General features: G+C 40.1%; 1 protein-coding gene across 7 annotated transcripts in view; it reads right to left on the bottom strand.

Annotated features, from left to right (window-relative positions):
- The window catches only part of DAB1 (DAB adaptor protein 1), a 1,100,137-nt gene that overhangs the window by 573,306 nt on the left and 511,103 nt on the right, over nt 1–15,728 (bottom strand). For all 7 annotated transcript variants that reach the window (XM_019742545.2, XM_074334774.1, XM_019742544.2 and 4 more), the window contains one exon: nt 5,285–5,358. The gene's annotated coding sequence lies outside the window, so the exon portion shown is untranslated. The remainder of the gene's footprint in view (nt 1–5,284; nt 5,359–15,728) is intronic.

Raw genomic sequence — 15,728 nt, forward strand, 5'->3', positions numbered from 1 at the left:
TGAATAGTATAAGAATTTTAACTTATTACTGTTTCAAGATATTTTTTTTAATTAAAAAGAAGAGTGCCCTGATTTTGCCACTCTATTATGAATTCTAAAGTTCCACATCTGCTCATAATTGGCATTTCTGTGCCTAGACAGGAGCTAACCTGAGACCGGGAGATGGATTCAAGTACGAAGAACCTCAAACCTCTAGAGCTGGTCAGGTGTCACTGGACTCACAAAGGATCCTGAGAATAGGTAGGTTGGCTATTACTACACCCATTTTAGAGCTGAGGAAACTGAGGCCCTTAGAAGCTATATAACAGATACAGTCAGCATTCTGTGGTGGCAGGACACAAACACAGGTTTTCTGATTCTAAATGCTGTGCTTTTCCCACAGTCTTACATTGCACCTTGTAAACATTCAGAATCAAGCTATTGTCTTCAAAAGGCAGAGGGAGGAGAAAGATCTAGGGAAATGAAATGGTAAAAGGGCCTTGCCAGAATATCCATATTTATGAAGTTAATTTCATGAATAGTGTGTGATTCGAAACTCATAAAGGTGAGAAACTGGAGAGAAAAAACTTTAGTGGGTGAGGTCCATGGCTGTGAAAGGTGATGAGAGGATTTAGGATTGGGAGAAACAGAAGTCCTAAGGAGAAAGTGGGATATACCCTGGGCTGAAAAACAAGATTTGGGGGGTTAGAAGTTTAATTTTCTTTTTTCTTTTTTTGCTATATCATGAAAAAAGGAATGGTAGAGGGGAGACAGCAAAGGAATGGGTTGCCTTATGAAGTAGAGAGCTTCTCATATAAAAAGTTTATGACTGTCTTTGTCAGTCAGGCTTCCACCAGAGACACAGAAACAAGCGCTAGTAGACTGTGTGTGTGTGTGTGTGTGTGTGTGTGCACACCCGTGTACATACATGTGTACACATACACACACATGCAATCTCCTAGTGGTTGGTCTTATTCCTCTAACAAATCAATGAATACATTATATATAACATACATATTTATATACGTTTAATAAATATATATGGGTTACTTATTTAATGGAGGGATTTGGCCCCACGCAATTGTGGCCACCGGTGCCACCGTCTGTAAGTGTGTTGTCTCACATCTGATGCTGAGCCTAGTTAGCAAGGGAAAATGGATGGAAATAACAGGAGAAATCAGGAGCAGCCTGGAACCCACGGACACGAGCGGCGACTCGACGAGAACTAACTGGAACCTTGGTTTTCCCCGCTTCCCAGCTTGCTGACGTGAAGGACCCACAGGACCCAGGGTGATTTTTCTCCAGCAGCTGAACATACACATCTGGATGAGGAACAGGAAAAGCTGGGGGAGGACCTGGGGGAAGGGAGAGCCATTCCGGCCCAGATGCTATTTCATGCCGACTAGGTGAGCCAATAGAGCAGCAACAAGTGAGCTGCAAAGGGGCTGCTGCTTCCCTTCCATTTCCCAAATCTCCCAAGACTCTCCCCTGGGGCCCATCCTCACTAGAAACATCCATGAAATGGAATTCTCAGTCATGTCATGCCATCTGGCCCAGTGGGCCTGTTACCATGCCGCCATGCTGTCTGGGAAGGAACACTGCATCTCGAGGAGGCTTGACTTAGTTGCTCCCAGAGGTTCAGCGGAAGCTCAGGGGACCCTGCAGGCTTTCTGACTTGTCAGCACCCAGGCACTCCCTTGCCAGGGAGGGCTGCTTGTGCACCCTCAGGTTCAGCTGCGTTCAACGCCTTTGTCCCTAGGGATTTCCATTTTCTAAGATGAGCCAAAGACCGGGAAAGAGCTTCTCCCTCCCTTGTTGCCAAGGATCACCACATCGGCCTTTTGTGTTTTAAGGCATTATAATAGCTTGCATTATTATTATAAGCAACAATTACAGCTAACATTATTCATTGAGAATATATGATGTGTCAAACCCTTTCACATGCACTCTCTCGTTAAATTCTTATAGCAATCCTGTATGGAAAGTATTACTGTTACTTTATTTTTACTGATGTGAAACTTGAAGCAACTTGAAGCTTAAAGAGATTTATTTGCCCAACGTCAGACAGCTGTTATGTGTTGGAGCAGAGATTTAAATCTAAGACATTCAGCTTTCAAAAGTAACAGCTCCACCACAAAAAATAGCAGATAAGGGGAATTACCATGTGGTTAAGAACCTTCTCAAAGCTTTTACAGTTGGGGCCCCAGTATCTAGAATCTCCTCCTTCCTTCCAAGTTGGAGTATATGTGTTTCTATCAAAAGGGGGGGGGGCGAGATAGAAGGGTAAAAAGAGAGAATCTAAGAAAATAAAAGCAAACAAGGAAGCATATAGGAGGCACCAATTTCAAGAAGGAGAAAACGGGTGGAAGAACACAGAAGAGTGGGGAAAGTGGTCTTAGCAACTATTCAGAATTGGGTCCCGGGAATGCCTTCTGAGCATTTGCAGGACAGGTCAGACCCTGGGCCACTTCAGGGTTGGCTAATGAAAACAGGCAGGCAGTCCTTCAGCTCTACTTGCAGGAGACAACAGCACAGAGCCTTTGCACATCACTGAGTGTGTGCTGGCTGCTGGAGAACTGTAACAGGCCAAGCGTGCGGCCCTCACGCCAGCATCTGCATGGCGTGCTTAGGCAGGGGTGGTTCACTGCCGCTGCGAGCCGCTGCTCTGTGGAAAGTCCCATCTAAACCCCTTCTCACTCATCACAGAACTGCTCACCCTTTGAGGTCCAACTCAATAACACCCTCCCTATCAGCCCCGTCCCCAGCATTGCACTTTGGGGCTTATTTCTGTCTATTCGGTATGATCATTAATTGTTTACCTCCCTGAGCTCCTTCAGCAGAGGGACTATATCCTGCATTTCCCCCCAGTTGCCCTTCTGACAAGTGCCTGGGAAACACTCTCCAGTGTCAAGTCCCTGCACAGCTTCCTCTGTCAGTGCATGCCATCCTGATGACCTACATAAAAGCTTGGAATTTCTTTCTAAGGCCTCCCAAAGTTCTCTCTCCTTCATCCCCACTGATCCTGCCCTGGTTTACTTCATCACCATCTCTTTCTAGCAATAAATGAATAACTTTCAAACATCTCCTCCACTACTTTCAATGTGTGATCTGTCTCCACTTCAAAGGGATAGGACTTTTTCAAACTGGACAAGTGGTAACTCCTTAGGACAGCTCCCCGTGGGGAGCACCTAGGACTCCAGTTCCCTCCACAGCTGGGCTTCAGATTTGTCTTTTCAAACTGTGAGAAGTCTCTCCCCAAAGCTGTCAATCCTCATGGACAACACTTGCTGTTCCTTCTTTGGCGTGTTGATTCACTCTTCCTAGTTGAATACTGCAGAGCTGCTTAACTTTGACCCAGGTAGGAACCCAAACCACGGAGCGGCCTCATTGTTTAAAAACCAACACTTTGAAAACAGAGTATACCAATACGTGATACAGCTACCACCCACCTCTACCAGACCCCCCCTTCAAAGCTCTTTGGGTGCGCTGACCTGAACAATCGCAGAAGATAGATATTACTGCTCCCACTTTATAAATAATACAACACAGGCTTGGAGCACTGTGGTAGCCTGCAGAGGGGCTCTGGGTAGTGGCAGAGTTCAGAAGAAAACCTTGCATTCCTGAGTCTGGGAAAGACACACAGGTGAGAAAGCGTTTACTCCATTACTCTGGGTGCTTACTGATTTTAAACTTTTAAGTCATCACATGTCTATTTATTTCCAACCTCTGTCTATAGGCAGAATGCGTTAGAGAGATTTATTAGACAGGCGGTCTTGAAAAGATGACTGTTTTCAGAAGCTACTGCTCCCCAGTCCTCTTGAGGTAGAAAAACTTATTTGTCTTCCCAAATTCACTCCACCTCAGAGAATAGCTTTGTGGATGCAAAAGCAATAATAAAAGACAAACCTTCGTCCAGCGGCAAACGATCTATCTGCCTCTTCTCTCCTTTGTGGTAAATTACCAGCAGTTACTTACATGCCTGGTGAGCTCCTCTGAATACCCAGGTCAGCCTACAGGGGAGCGTGCTCCCCACCCCCATTTCTCATTTAACGCTACTCATTAGAGGAGGCTGGGGCACAAGCCAGGTTAACATGTCAATAAGCCACCAAGGAGATGCAAAAATTGACAGCTGAGGAATCTCAGCTCCCAACCTTTTCCAGTACAGAGAAATCTTCAGAAAACAGGTTTCTCAGCCTCCTCACCAGGTCACTTAAATAAGTAGTGACATTTGAGTCCCTCGGAGTAATTAATTTCCTCTGTCTCCAATAGCTCCTCATATTTTTTAATGAATTTCTACAAGTCTCAGATCCTCCAGCCTCTCAGCTCTCTCTCCAGTCCCGTTGTTCCCCAAGGTCCCATAACAAATAGCTCCCACTTGTATTTGCCTTGCAAACTCACATAAACTGGAAATGATAAATACATTATCTGGGCTTTTTAACGGACCATTGTTTAATTTTCTATGCTTGTCTGGCTGGGGAAAAGATGAATATTACCTTGTGGAGAATAAGATTTCTACTCCATTGGTGGGGTTGGGGGATGGGGGTTGGGGGGTAATCTATGACAGGAAAGCAGCAGTCTGTTCATCCTAATAGGCAGTGTTGCTAATTAAAAGTGTTGGAACATCCATCCACCAGTCTGTGATTCATTCAGCATTACCCCTGGTAAACAAGGAATAGATATCGGAATGGATGCTTCTAATTTGTCAAAAGAAGAGGCGTTTTCCATTGTGCCTTCCCAGCTCCTTGTATGAAGTACATAATTCAGTGTTGCCATCCTTTAAAAGTTTAGGACCTCAGAATAATAGTACCTGCCCCTTAGGCTTGTAAATCTCCAAGTCTGTTCCCCATGTAAACATCCATCTCACATATGGTTTGACTTTCATTTCCACAATTGAGAATGATTCCTTCTGTTGGTAAATATATTGAAACACGGGGGGCATGTGGGGAAAGAATGCTAGTATAGTTGTGTTTAAAATCAAACCAATCTGAGACCACCTACTAGGAGAGGCTAATACCCAGGCAGGAAAAAGTAAGGCTCTGAATGACATTTACTAGGTACGTAAAAAGAAGAGAGACAATCAATATTCTCTTTCTCTAACCACAAACACAAAGTAGACCAGAGAAAAGCCGCCCTGAGCACCAGTTTCCAAAGTCTCCCGAACCTTCTAGGGGGAGTTCACAAAGCACATTTTAGAGAATACAAAGCACGAAGTCCATCGCTTCAAGAGAACCCAGAGACATAGGAGAGCGATTTTCCCAGAGAGGAGGAGTCTGGTGTGAGGACACCAGCAAGTAGCCAGCCTTACCTTTGTGTTGTGCAAAAGCACCCCTCAGTCATGAAGACGTAGAGCCAGGCTCCACCACCATGTCGTGCTGAAAGCTGAAAACAAACAAAACGTGGTATTAAAGAAAGTAGACATTAATTATTAATGGTCTTGCTTTTCTTTCCTCTCTTTCTTTCAATAAACATTGACTAATTCAGGTGGGTACTAGACTTATCAGGGTGATCATTTTATAAAGTATATAAATGTCTAATCACTATGCTGTACACCTGAAAATAATATACAATTGTATGTCAACTGTAATTGGAAAAAAATAAAAGAAGCATTTACTAATTTCCTACCATTACACCAGGCATTGGAAATATAGAGATGGGTAAAACAAAAAACCACCACCATCACTACCAACAAAATCAACAAATACAGCCCACATTATGTACTGAGTAAGCAGTGGGGCAGACTGCCTCTTAGGAGGGAGTCAGGATGTGTGTGTGTGTGTGTGTGTGTGTGTGTGTGTGTGTGTCTATGGGTGTCTCTTCCTGAGATATGTGTGTGCACATATTCACATACATATCTACACATACACAGAAGCGTGTAAGAATTTTTAAAGAACGCCCCCATATTTGTAATTCATTCGCTGACTCTCTTAAAGGCTTGAGCTCTTGCCTTGAGATCCATAAAGAAGAGGGGAATGGAGAACATGTCAAGAGTCTTAAAAGTGATCAGATCCCTTAATGTGTAATTCACCTTCAGGATTCCTTCTTAAGGAAACAATCATGATTGCAGCCCAATAATTACGTACAGAGACAGTCATCACCATGTTATTTGTAAGGGAAACAACCAAGAGAAGAATGATGAAGTGAAGGTTAGTATTTCTACATAGAATAATATTATGCACATATAAAAATAATTTAATTTTTTTGAGATATGAGAAAATATGTCTAACAAAATTGTTTCTAAAGTTTTAGCTCATTCATGTAGATGCTAGTCTTAAAAATATAAGCCAACTGTTAACAGTGGTTATCTCTTGGTAGTAGGATTATCAGTTTTTTCTCGTTTCTTTATGTTTTCCAAATTTTCTACAAAGATCATGTCTTATTTTTCTAGACAGAGAACAAACAGCCCCATGCCCAGAATCCCCCCTATTTAATTGGGGACTCCATGTTTCATGCTCCCCCATCAATAACTCCAATCTGAAGGTAACACTGCATTGGAATTATTCGTTCTCATCTCTGCCTCCCTCCAGTTTTGAGCTCCTCCCAGGAAGTTATCACACCTTACTGAACCCTTGCTTCCCGTGAACCCAGCCCAGCGATGAGCTCATAGTCATCATTCAATCAATGTTTGCTGCATAAAAGAAAAGAACGAGTGAGCGAAGGAATGAAAGATGTAATCAATGGAACTGACATGACAAAAATGACATTAAGAAAACTGTTCATTCAAAATAATCAGTGGCAATAAAAGTTAAGTTCCATTTGGATTCACAGATGCTATAAGAAGATAGCAAGCAGAGAGAGGGCAATTTTTCAGGAAAGACAGTGAAACCGATAAAAAGCCTATGGAAAAAAAAACAAAAAAACAAACAAAAAACCTCAACATAATGGAATATCACAGCCTACTGATCTTCCAATGTATTCCAAGACCAAGAATCTGTTTAAGGCAGAAATATTTATCTAGTAACAATATCCCATTACAGCAACTGATGTAGCTGTAATGTTACATGTTTAAAGTTACATATACACAAACTAAGCAGTAGATACTTGTTAGTAGTTTTAATCAGCCACGGCTGTTTGACTACCTGCTCAAGGAAAAAAAAAAAGGCTACAGGATAGATTATTGTAATGTTTTATACAAATTCAATTTAGTTTATTCATAAAACTAGTTAAATATAGCCAGGGTATTAATTTACAGTTATATTTCTTTGGAGGTAGACCTGATTTGAATTCCATCTCTGTCTTTTAAGAGCTGGGTAATCGTCAGCAAGTTATTTCACCTCTTGAAGGGTCAGTTTTATTATGTGTAAAACAGGACGAAAATAACACTCACCTGATATGGTTATTGGAAAAAACAAATAAAACTAGAGAAAGCATGGTAATCAAACCAGGCTTCAAGCTCATGTCTGTTTACATCAAGGCCTGGAGCTCTTAAACAAGTCTCCCTTTTTATTATGTGCATGAAGTATGGTAAGTATTGTACATAGATTATCTCATTTCGACCTCATACTATTTGTTATCAGGAGGTGCTATTTTTTTCCACTTTGTATAATTGTTTTTACTTCTGTAATACCTATAGTAATGTTCCCTCCTCCATTTCTGATTTTAGTTATTTGAGTTTTCTCTCTTTTCTCTTAGTTGATCAAGCTAAAGATTTGTAAATTTTGTTGATTATTTTAAAAAAGCAACTTTTAGTTTTGTTGATTGTTGTTTTTCCTTCTCAGTTTTGTCTCATTTTTACCACTTTAATGATGGGGAAATGGATGCCCAATTTTAAACAATTATTAAGTGTCTGAGTCAATATTCAAACATAGGATGTCTGGTTTCAAGTCCTAAACTTATTAATTGTTATGAAAAGAAGACACTGAATCTAGGTTTGCAGCCAGTCTTTGACTCACCACGAAATTCAGTTTACAATTTTGCTATGTCACACATATTATTTGATATGCCATGGCTTGAACTGATTCCCTCATAGTCACACTTAAGTACCCTCCTATTTCTTTTCTTATTAAATATTTCAAGCATGAAGTTGAGCATAGACATAATTATAACAAAAGCCTATGTACTGCCACCCAGCCTGGTCACATATGATCATCTGCCATATTTGCTGTAGATCTTTCCTTAAAAAAAAAGAAAATAATTAATAATAATAATAATAATAATAATAACAACATTTTAGATAAAAGCAAACTCTCCTGTGAATTCTTCCCTAATTCCACAGATACCTACTCTCCTAAATTTCACGCATGTTTTTTCTGCTTCTGATACACGTTTTCATCCATAAACAATACAGAGCACAGTTTTGCATACTGTAAGACTTACAGTACCCCACCTTAGGCATCCATCTGCAGCTTGCTTATTTTGTTAAATACGTTTTAAAGATTTTGCCACTTAGATAGAATTAGCTTTAATTCTTTCATTTTAGCATTTAGATAGCATTTTGTCATGTTTATATTCTGCCTTAATCATCCATATTAATGGATATTTGGGCTGTTTCCAAATTGCACTAATACAAAGAGTGAAGTAATGGATATTGTACACTCCTTGGGCACATACGATTTCTGTCTGGTCCTTTATTATTTCCTGACTCATGACACAGGTCTTGGACCAGAAAAAATACTGCTATTTGTCAGCTGAATAGTATGGAAGTCTAAAGAAGTTTATACTTCTATAGACCAGGGAATAAGCCCACAGTCCTCAAACATAACTCCTCCAAAATACCGGTGTTTTACAATCTGTGTTATATGGTTAAAATTGAATAAGTACTACCTTTGCTCCCTTCCCCAATTTATAGAGTAAAAAAGCCAATGGATAGTTGTTTTTCTAAAGTTTATTTTACCCCAATTTTCATATTTTTGGCAGTTATCACTACTACTCTGTATGAACTTTAGCATGTTTTCTTAATAACACAGTGGGCTCTATATGACACTGGACAGGTTATTTCAGATTTCTGAACTTCGGTTTCCTCACTTTAAAATGGGATAATAATACCTAATTGCAGGTTTGCTGTAACCTTAAAGTACTATATTGAAAGTCCTTAGAATAGTGACTGGTAAGTGGCAGTCAGGGAATAAATGGAAAGCCTTATAATTAGGCTTGTTAAACAAATAATTCCTGGTATTTGCCAAAGATCTCCAAGTCATGCGTATGTCCTAGTACCTGCCAGGGTCTAGAACCCCATTCTCTCTGGGGCCTGCTCCTGTCTGAGCATATAAAAGGTAAACATATGAGTTAGGACCAGAAGTCCCAGTTCTGGCCTCAGCACGTTATGATCACCAACACATGAGAGCTGCCTGTGTCCCAATGAGAGCCACTGCATGTAAACCAACATGTTAGGGTTACCATATTTGCATATCCTCCAAAACATTATGGCCAGCTTGGATGGGGTAGCAAAACCAGCATGTACACTAATCATATCTAGGATCCACCCATTAAGGTTTGCTAATTTGCATACCTCCAATCACAGCAAAGGTGTGGCAGAAACACCCCTAGGGGAGCCAATCACAGTAAAGAGGTGTGAGGATCCTGAGCTTGTTCATCGCCCTCTGTAGGCACCTGCTGATCCTCCCCTGTCCTGATTCTCCAGTGAGTCTCTGGCTAAGGGTTTGGAACTTGTTCTGACAAGAACCTTCATGCTGGACCCAATTCCCAGAGGCAGTTTAGCAGCAGCATCCATACCCACAAGGCAACGAGGGGCCAGCAGAGGCACCACCTAAAGGTTAGGGTACTACGATCTGTTACCTCTTTCCAAATGAATATGTTTGTGTGTGTATTAATAAGAATGAAGATTTAGTCAGGACAGCTCAACTACTTTTATTTTGGATAGTTCTTTGCAATATTGAGTAATACTATAATAGATGTAAATAATTAGAAAAGGTTATCTCTGTTTGAGTTCTGCTTATTACCTCAGAGAGGGCTGATGAACATAATATAGTTCATAGGTCTTAGACCCCCAGTACCTTTGACAGACTGATTCACCTATTGATTCATCCATCCATCCATCCATCCATCATCCATCCATCCATCCATCATCCATCATCCATCATCCATCCATCCATCCATCCATCCATCCATCCATCCATCCATCCATCCATCCATCCTTTTATTCAACAAATGTTTTGTCCCTGTTACAGTCCAGGCACAGCTGTCGGCCCTGGTGATATAATGGTGCTCATAGTCAAATTGGGAAAGACAAGTAAACAGTGGCAACAGACTACGATTGATTCTAAGACAGAGAAAAGTACTAGCTGTGAAGAGAGCATAAGTAGGACCCCCCTAGAGGGTCTTCGCTTCAAAGCCAGTTTAAAAGCAAAAACAGAAACGAAAACAAAAAGCAGCTCAGGCACTATTAACCTATTTATTCCAATTATTCTGGGTGTTCCAGCATCTCTCCCACCCTCGCTCCTGCATCTTGGAATGTTCTCACGTCTATTGTCTTTACATAAATCTCCCTGTCCTGCTCCTTGCTTTGCTCTTGGACTTCATGGATTATGCACCTCCTCAGCTGTGACTTTCAGTGCTACTATACACGTAGCTTTCCTCATTCTTTGGAAATTCTCATTCTGGGTACTTCAGGTAATGCACTGGCCCAGTTCTGTTCTCTGGGAGTCCCATGTCCTCCCCTTTAAGCCAAATGAAGCAGCCTGTCTCTCGAATGAATTTTCGGGAGGCTCCTGGATAAAAGTTCCTTTGCCCTATGACTTGCCATCTCTGGATGCCCCCAGTGTGCGTTAAGCACCCTGCACAGGGCTGCCTGCCATGGGTATCTGATGGCTGAAGTGACGGGCAGCAGGGCAGAAAGCAGGTCTGCTGACACCACAGTTAGACACACATGACTGAGGCTGTAAAACATCCTTGGTGGAGCACACCAGTAAATTGCCCCACTAATTAGTTTATTATTTCATTTGAGAGATCAAATACATAAATAAAATTAATAAACCCTGAAAAATAAGTGCATCACTGGAAATAAAAGTATTTCTCAGGTCATTGCCTTAAACACAGACATTGCATGCTAGACTAATATTAACACAAGAAAGGCAAATCATGCTGTCTTCCAGGCTGGAATATACTAGTGGCAGCTGGGGGTTGGGGAAGGGGAGGGCAGTGAGCCTTGGGATCGGTCAGAAAACATGAATGGTGTTGTCTCCTCTGTCATTACTTGCAGTGTGACCTTGAATAAGTCAATTTCCTCCCCCACTCCCACCAATGAACTTTTTCACTTGTGAGTAAAATAAGGGGGTTTGACTATTTCTGAGGTATATTCTAGCTAAGGCATTTCATGATTGTGGGAATGAAATGAAAAACAAACCTGGGTTATTATGAACTTAGCCAATAAATAATTCATAATGAAGATCAATAAAGTCTGAGAATCCATTATAACATTCCAGTATGGAATTAAAAACTTGAGATCTTAGATAGCATCTAACCCAACCTTCACCATATAAAAGAAGGGGAGAAAAGGGGACCAAGCTCACCTTCATTGAGGGCCTGTAATATACCCAAAACTATGTTAATGACATTCACGTATTAACCCCAAGAAACAGATGCTCAGAGATTAAATAAAATGTGGCCAAATCCCCACAGAGAACAGCAACACTAGGTTTCCAGTGCCCTAGACTGAGGCTTTCCACCAAACTGTGCTTGGCCATTGATCCTCTCACCAAGGCTCCAAGGCAGGTTGCTTCCTGCTTTGCAGCTCACTGGACTCTTGAGAGATACCATGGATGGTGGGCCCTGTGTGCTGCCCTTTGAGTATACCATTCACACAAATGCAGATGGTAAAAGGAATAGTGCAGTAGAGATGGAGAGCCAGCTAGGGGACTGCTCCCAGGCATCGAAGGACATGACATGTACATAGGCTCCCTTCCTCTTTAGGACTGAAGCCCTCCCTCCTCAGAGCCGGGAATGTGGACCTCTGACGGCCTGTAGCTGAGCATCTGCTTTCCCTACTGCCCTTGGCTGAAGATCGAAGATTGCCTCCTCTCCTGGGGGTCAGCCTGCATCCAATGACTGGCAGCAAAGGGGCAGTTATAAAAACCTGGCCTTCTTGAGTCCACTCTGTTTGGCACCACTCTGCAGGGCCCTCCCACCTTCAGAGCTTCCCATGGGAGTGGCTGAGGCCTTTGCTGTGACTATGTCATTATTTAGCTCCCCGCTCGGACTCATACTGATTCCTTCACTTTCCAGTCAATGTCCTACATGAAAATCTGTCTTCAAATGAGCTTCCTGGGAAAGTCAACTGGCAGTGCTGTGAAGCCTTCACAAAGTAAAATACAAACAAACCAACCAACTCAAGTAAAGAAATGTTAAAAAAGGATAGTAAATTTGTATAGAATAAAAAACTTGGAAACAAATTATTGTTCATGATGAATTTTCTGGCCTTGGAGAGTCTGGGCAAAAATCAGGTGTGGGTAAAGAAATCTACCTAACGGTGCCCCCTGTAAGGAGAGATTGAGTGCCCAAGGGTCAGTGAAGGCAAGGAGCTGGCTGCTGCCAGGCCAGGCGGGCGGTACTATAGCGCAGTGGAAAGGACACACACTTTGGAGCCAGATGGAGTTGCAGGCAGATGATGGCTTTCCCTGTGTAACCTTGGCCATGGCACTGAACTCCAATGAGCCCCCGTTTCCTTAACTATGAAACATGGATAATCTATCTTGCTTGACTTTTCTGAATCTTTACCACCTGCTTTCACCGGGTGAAACCTTTCTCTAGTGAACCTTTCTCTAGAATTATCCCCAGAGAGAAAATGCTGCAACTTCTCAGGATAATGATTTCCCCCAAAGGGTCTTACAATGTCTTCTGTGCAGCCCCTGGCCTGTCTCTAACTCAGTAGGACACAGCATAGTGGGCTTCTGACCGAGGACAGTGACCAAAGAAAAGATCCTGGTGAGTTTTAGCCTCAGGAATGGAAGGAATGATGGGACTTGAAAGTGATCATAAAAATGAAATACCCTGAGGTTTGAGATTATCTAGTCTCTCAACTAGGGAGTCAGAGAGATTCCTGGCTTCTCAAGGCTTTTGTTTGTTTGTTTTTTAGTGTTCTCGCCTCCCTCACTTTTTTGAGTTAAAGTGGAACAGATCTACTAGCTCAGAAATCTCTCCTTAGAAATTGTCGCATCACTTATTAGTTTGGTAAGCAAACATGCAGGGCAATAGACAACCACTCCTTAGAATCATGTACGAGGTATTATGGAAGCTCAGTGCAAGGAACATGGAAAGTGAGGTGGCAGATCTGGGACAGAGAGACAGACGGTTTCACAAAGGAGTGACTCTCGAGCTGTGTTTGATAGGAGTTTAGATGACAAAGAGACTACAGCAGTCCAGATGGTAAAGAGAATGGTGCACTCAAGATGGAGAGACGAGCTCGGGTGATTGCACTCAGGGGTCAAAGGACATGGTGTGTGTAGAAATAATCTTCAAGCAATGCAAGGCTGGGGGTAGATCATTTGATATTCATTTCTTGACCATTATATTGACATTCCAAATTGTTTTTCCACTGCCAGTAGTTTAACATCACTTTGCGATATGAATACCATATCGATATTGACTTCAACCCTCCTAAGCATTTCAAAATGATATCACTATATCTAAAGGTATATAAATGGAAGCTCAGAGATAAGAAGGGACTTGACCAATGTAAGACATTAGTACGAGGTCAAGATGGGATTCAAAGGACTTCAGACCTCAGATCATCAAATTTTTCTAATAAACATCAGTAACCTGAACATTTATGACTCATATGTTTTTACATTGCACGTTGTACAATACCCTACTTTATGAATTACATATTTTAAATTATTTGGTAAGGAGAGTTGACTATCTTTCCCTTCCAATATTTTTTATCAGATGGTTTAAAAAAAACAAAACCAACTGTTCAGTGTTGAGTAAAAGGCATATGAAGACATATCTCAACCATGGCTGGGCCTAATTTACATTATTTTATAGTATGCACATGATTAATCTTCACTAATATAAAATTTTTCTTTGTTGGGGTGCTATGTGCAATTTTTAAATGGCTCATTAAAATAAATAAGAGCTGAGAGAGATCAAAGGCTGCAACCAAAATTTGTGTTCAATTCTCAAAGGTCAATTTTTAATATAAATGTAAATGCAAGTGTTAGTTGATAAGATAAGGGGGGGATAGAAGTAAAATCCACGCTGAAGTCTTAGCGTCCATGAGGAGGTAACAGGGAGCAGTGAAAACCATACTCCTCTGCAGTGAAATACGTATTGATTCTGCAACTTCTTCTGTGTGAATTAGAATAAGTCACTCAAATATTCTGAAGCTCGGTTTCCTTTTCTAAAAACTGAGGCTGTTCTGGCCTTAAATGAAAGAATGGATGTCAGCAAGGGCTTGGTATAAGCATTTCATTTCTTCTGTTATTAGTCCTCTGAGCTACTGCCTCCAGACTTTTAGTTGATTTGCAAAATATGGTTTTATGGGAGCAAAGACATGTTGATGTAGACAAAGCAAAGAGTTGATTTAAAAAAATAAATTTTCTCTAATATATTAGGAAAGAAGCCATACATATGTATTCAACTCACTCTAAAACTTACAAATCATGGCCTTTCTGGTCTGGAAATTTGGGCTCCTAGCACATTGTAGATATATTTCTCTTTCTTTTCTAACACATGCATAGCTAGATAGATTGCTCCTTTTAAATTATTTCAAGTACTATGTAAACATTTATAACTTTAAGCCAAAATAAATCCCATGCCATAAATTCCGACACAGGTTTGAAGGGCAATTTGGGCAGTACAACAAAAGTCTTAAAATTTGGTTAAACTCATGATTATTTATTTAGAAATTCATTCTAAATAAATAATTATGAATATGTCCAAAGATTCAGCCATAAAGATGTCTATGTATCTTTATAACAGTGAAATATTAGAAATAAAGAGATTCTACAACAGTGATTCGGATAAATAAATTTTATCTATCCATATTATGAAGCCATTGAAGGGATAATAAAGAAATATATTTAATGCCATTAAAATAAATTCTTAACATTCTAAGTGAAAAAAAATAGGACAGTTAAATGTATAATATAAGACTTCTTTTGTAAAAAGTACTTAAGTGTATAAGAAAAGAAAGAAAATGCTCCAAATGTTAGAAATAATTATTATGAATGTGGAAGAATTTTATATTCTTTTTTTAATTTGTCTTTCCTAAAATTTCTACCATAAATATTTATTTTTTTATTTTAGAAGGTACTGACCCTCTCAAATTTATATTAAAATCCATGCCAAAAACACTTTGAAAACACAAACAACTCTCTGGAAAAAAAAAAAATGTTTGTATAGAAATGTTTGACAAATGCAATATGTTCAGTCTACAAAAAGCAAATTGATAAGAAGAATCTTTTGATACCCTAATAGATAAATAAGGGAAGGACATGAAAAATAATTAATAAAATAAACAGATATGTAGAAATATTCAAGTTCAGAAGCAATGAAATACATGCAAGTTACTAAAATTTGGTGGGCTTTTTAAAACCTATTAAATTAGCATAGTTTAAATGAAAATAGACAACTACTTAATAATCAGTGTTAGTAGGGAAACAAATGGATTTTTGTATATATTATAACTAGAAGTTTAAAATGGTACAATATTTTTTGTAAAATATATAAGCAATGTTTATCAGCTACCTTAAATATTTATAATTACTGACTAAATGAATGATTCTACTTTTGGGAATTTGGGAATGATTCTACTTTTAGGAGTGATTTAGGAATCACTCTGAACACAGAATCTATAT

This window comes from Rhinolophus sinicus, linkage group LG06, assembly GCF_036562045.2.
Source record: "Rhinolophus sinicus isolate RSC01 linkage group LG06, ASM3656204v1, whole genome shotgun sequence".
NCBI lineage: Eukaryota > Metazoa > Chordata > Mammalia > Chiroptera > Rhinolophidae > Rhinolophus > Rhinolophus sinicus.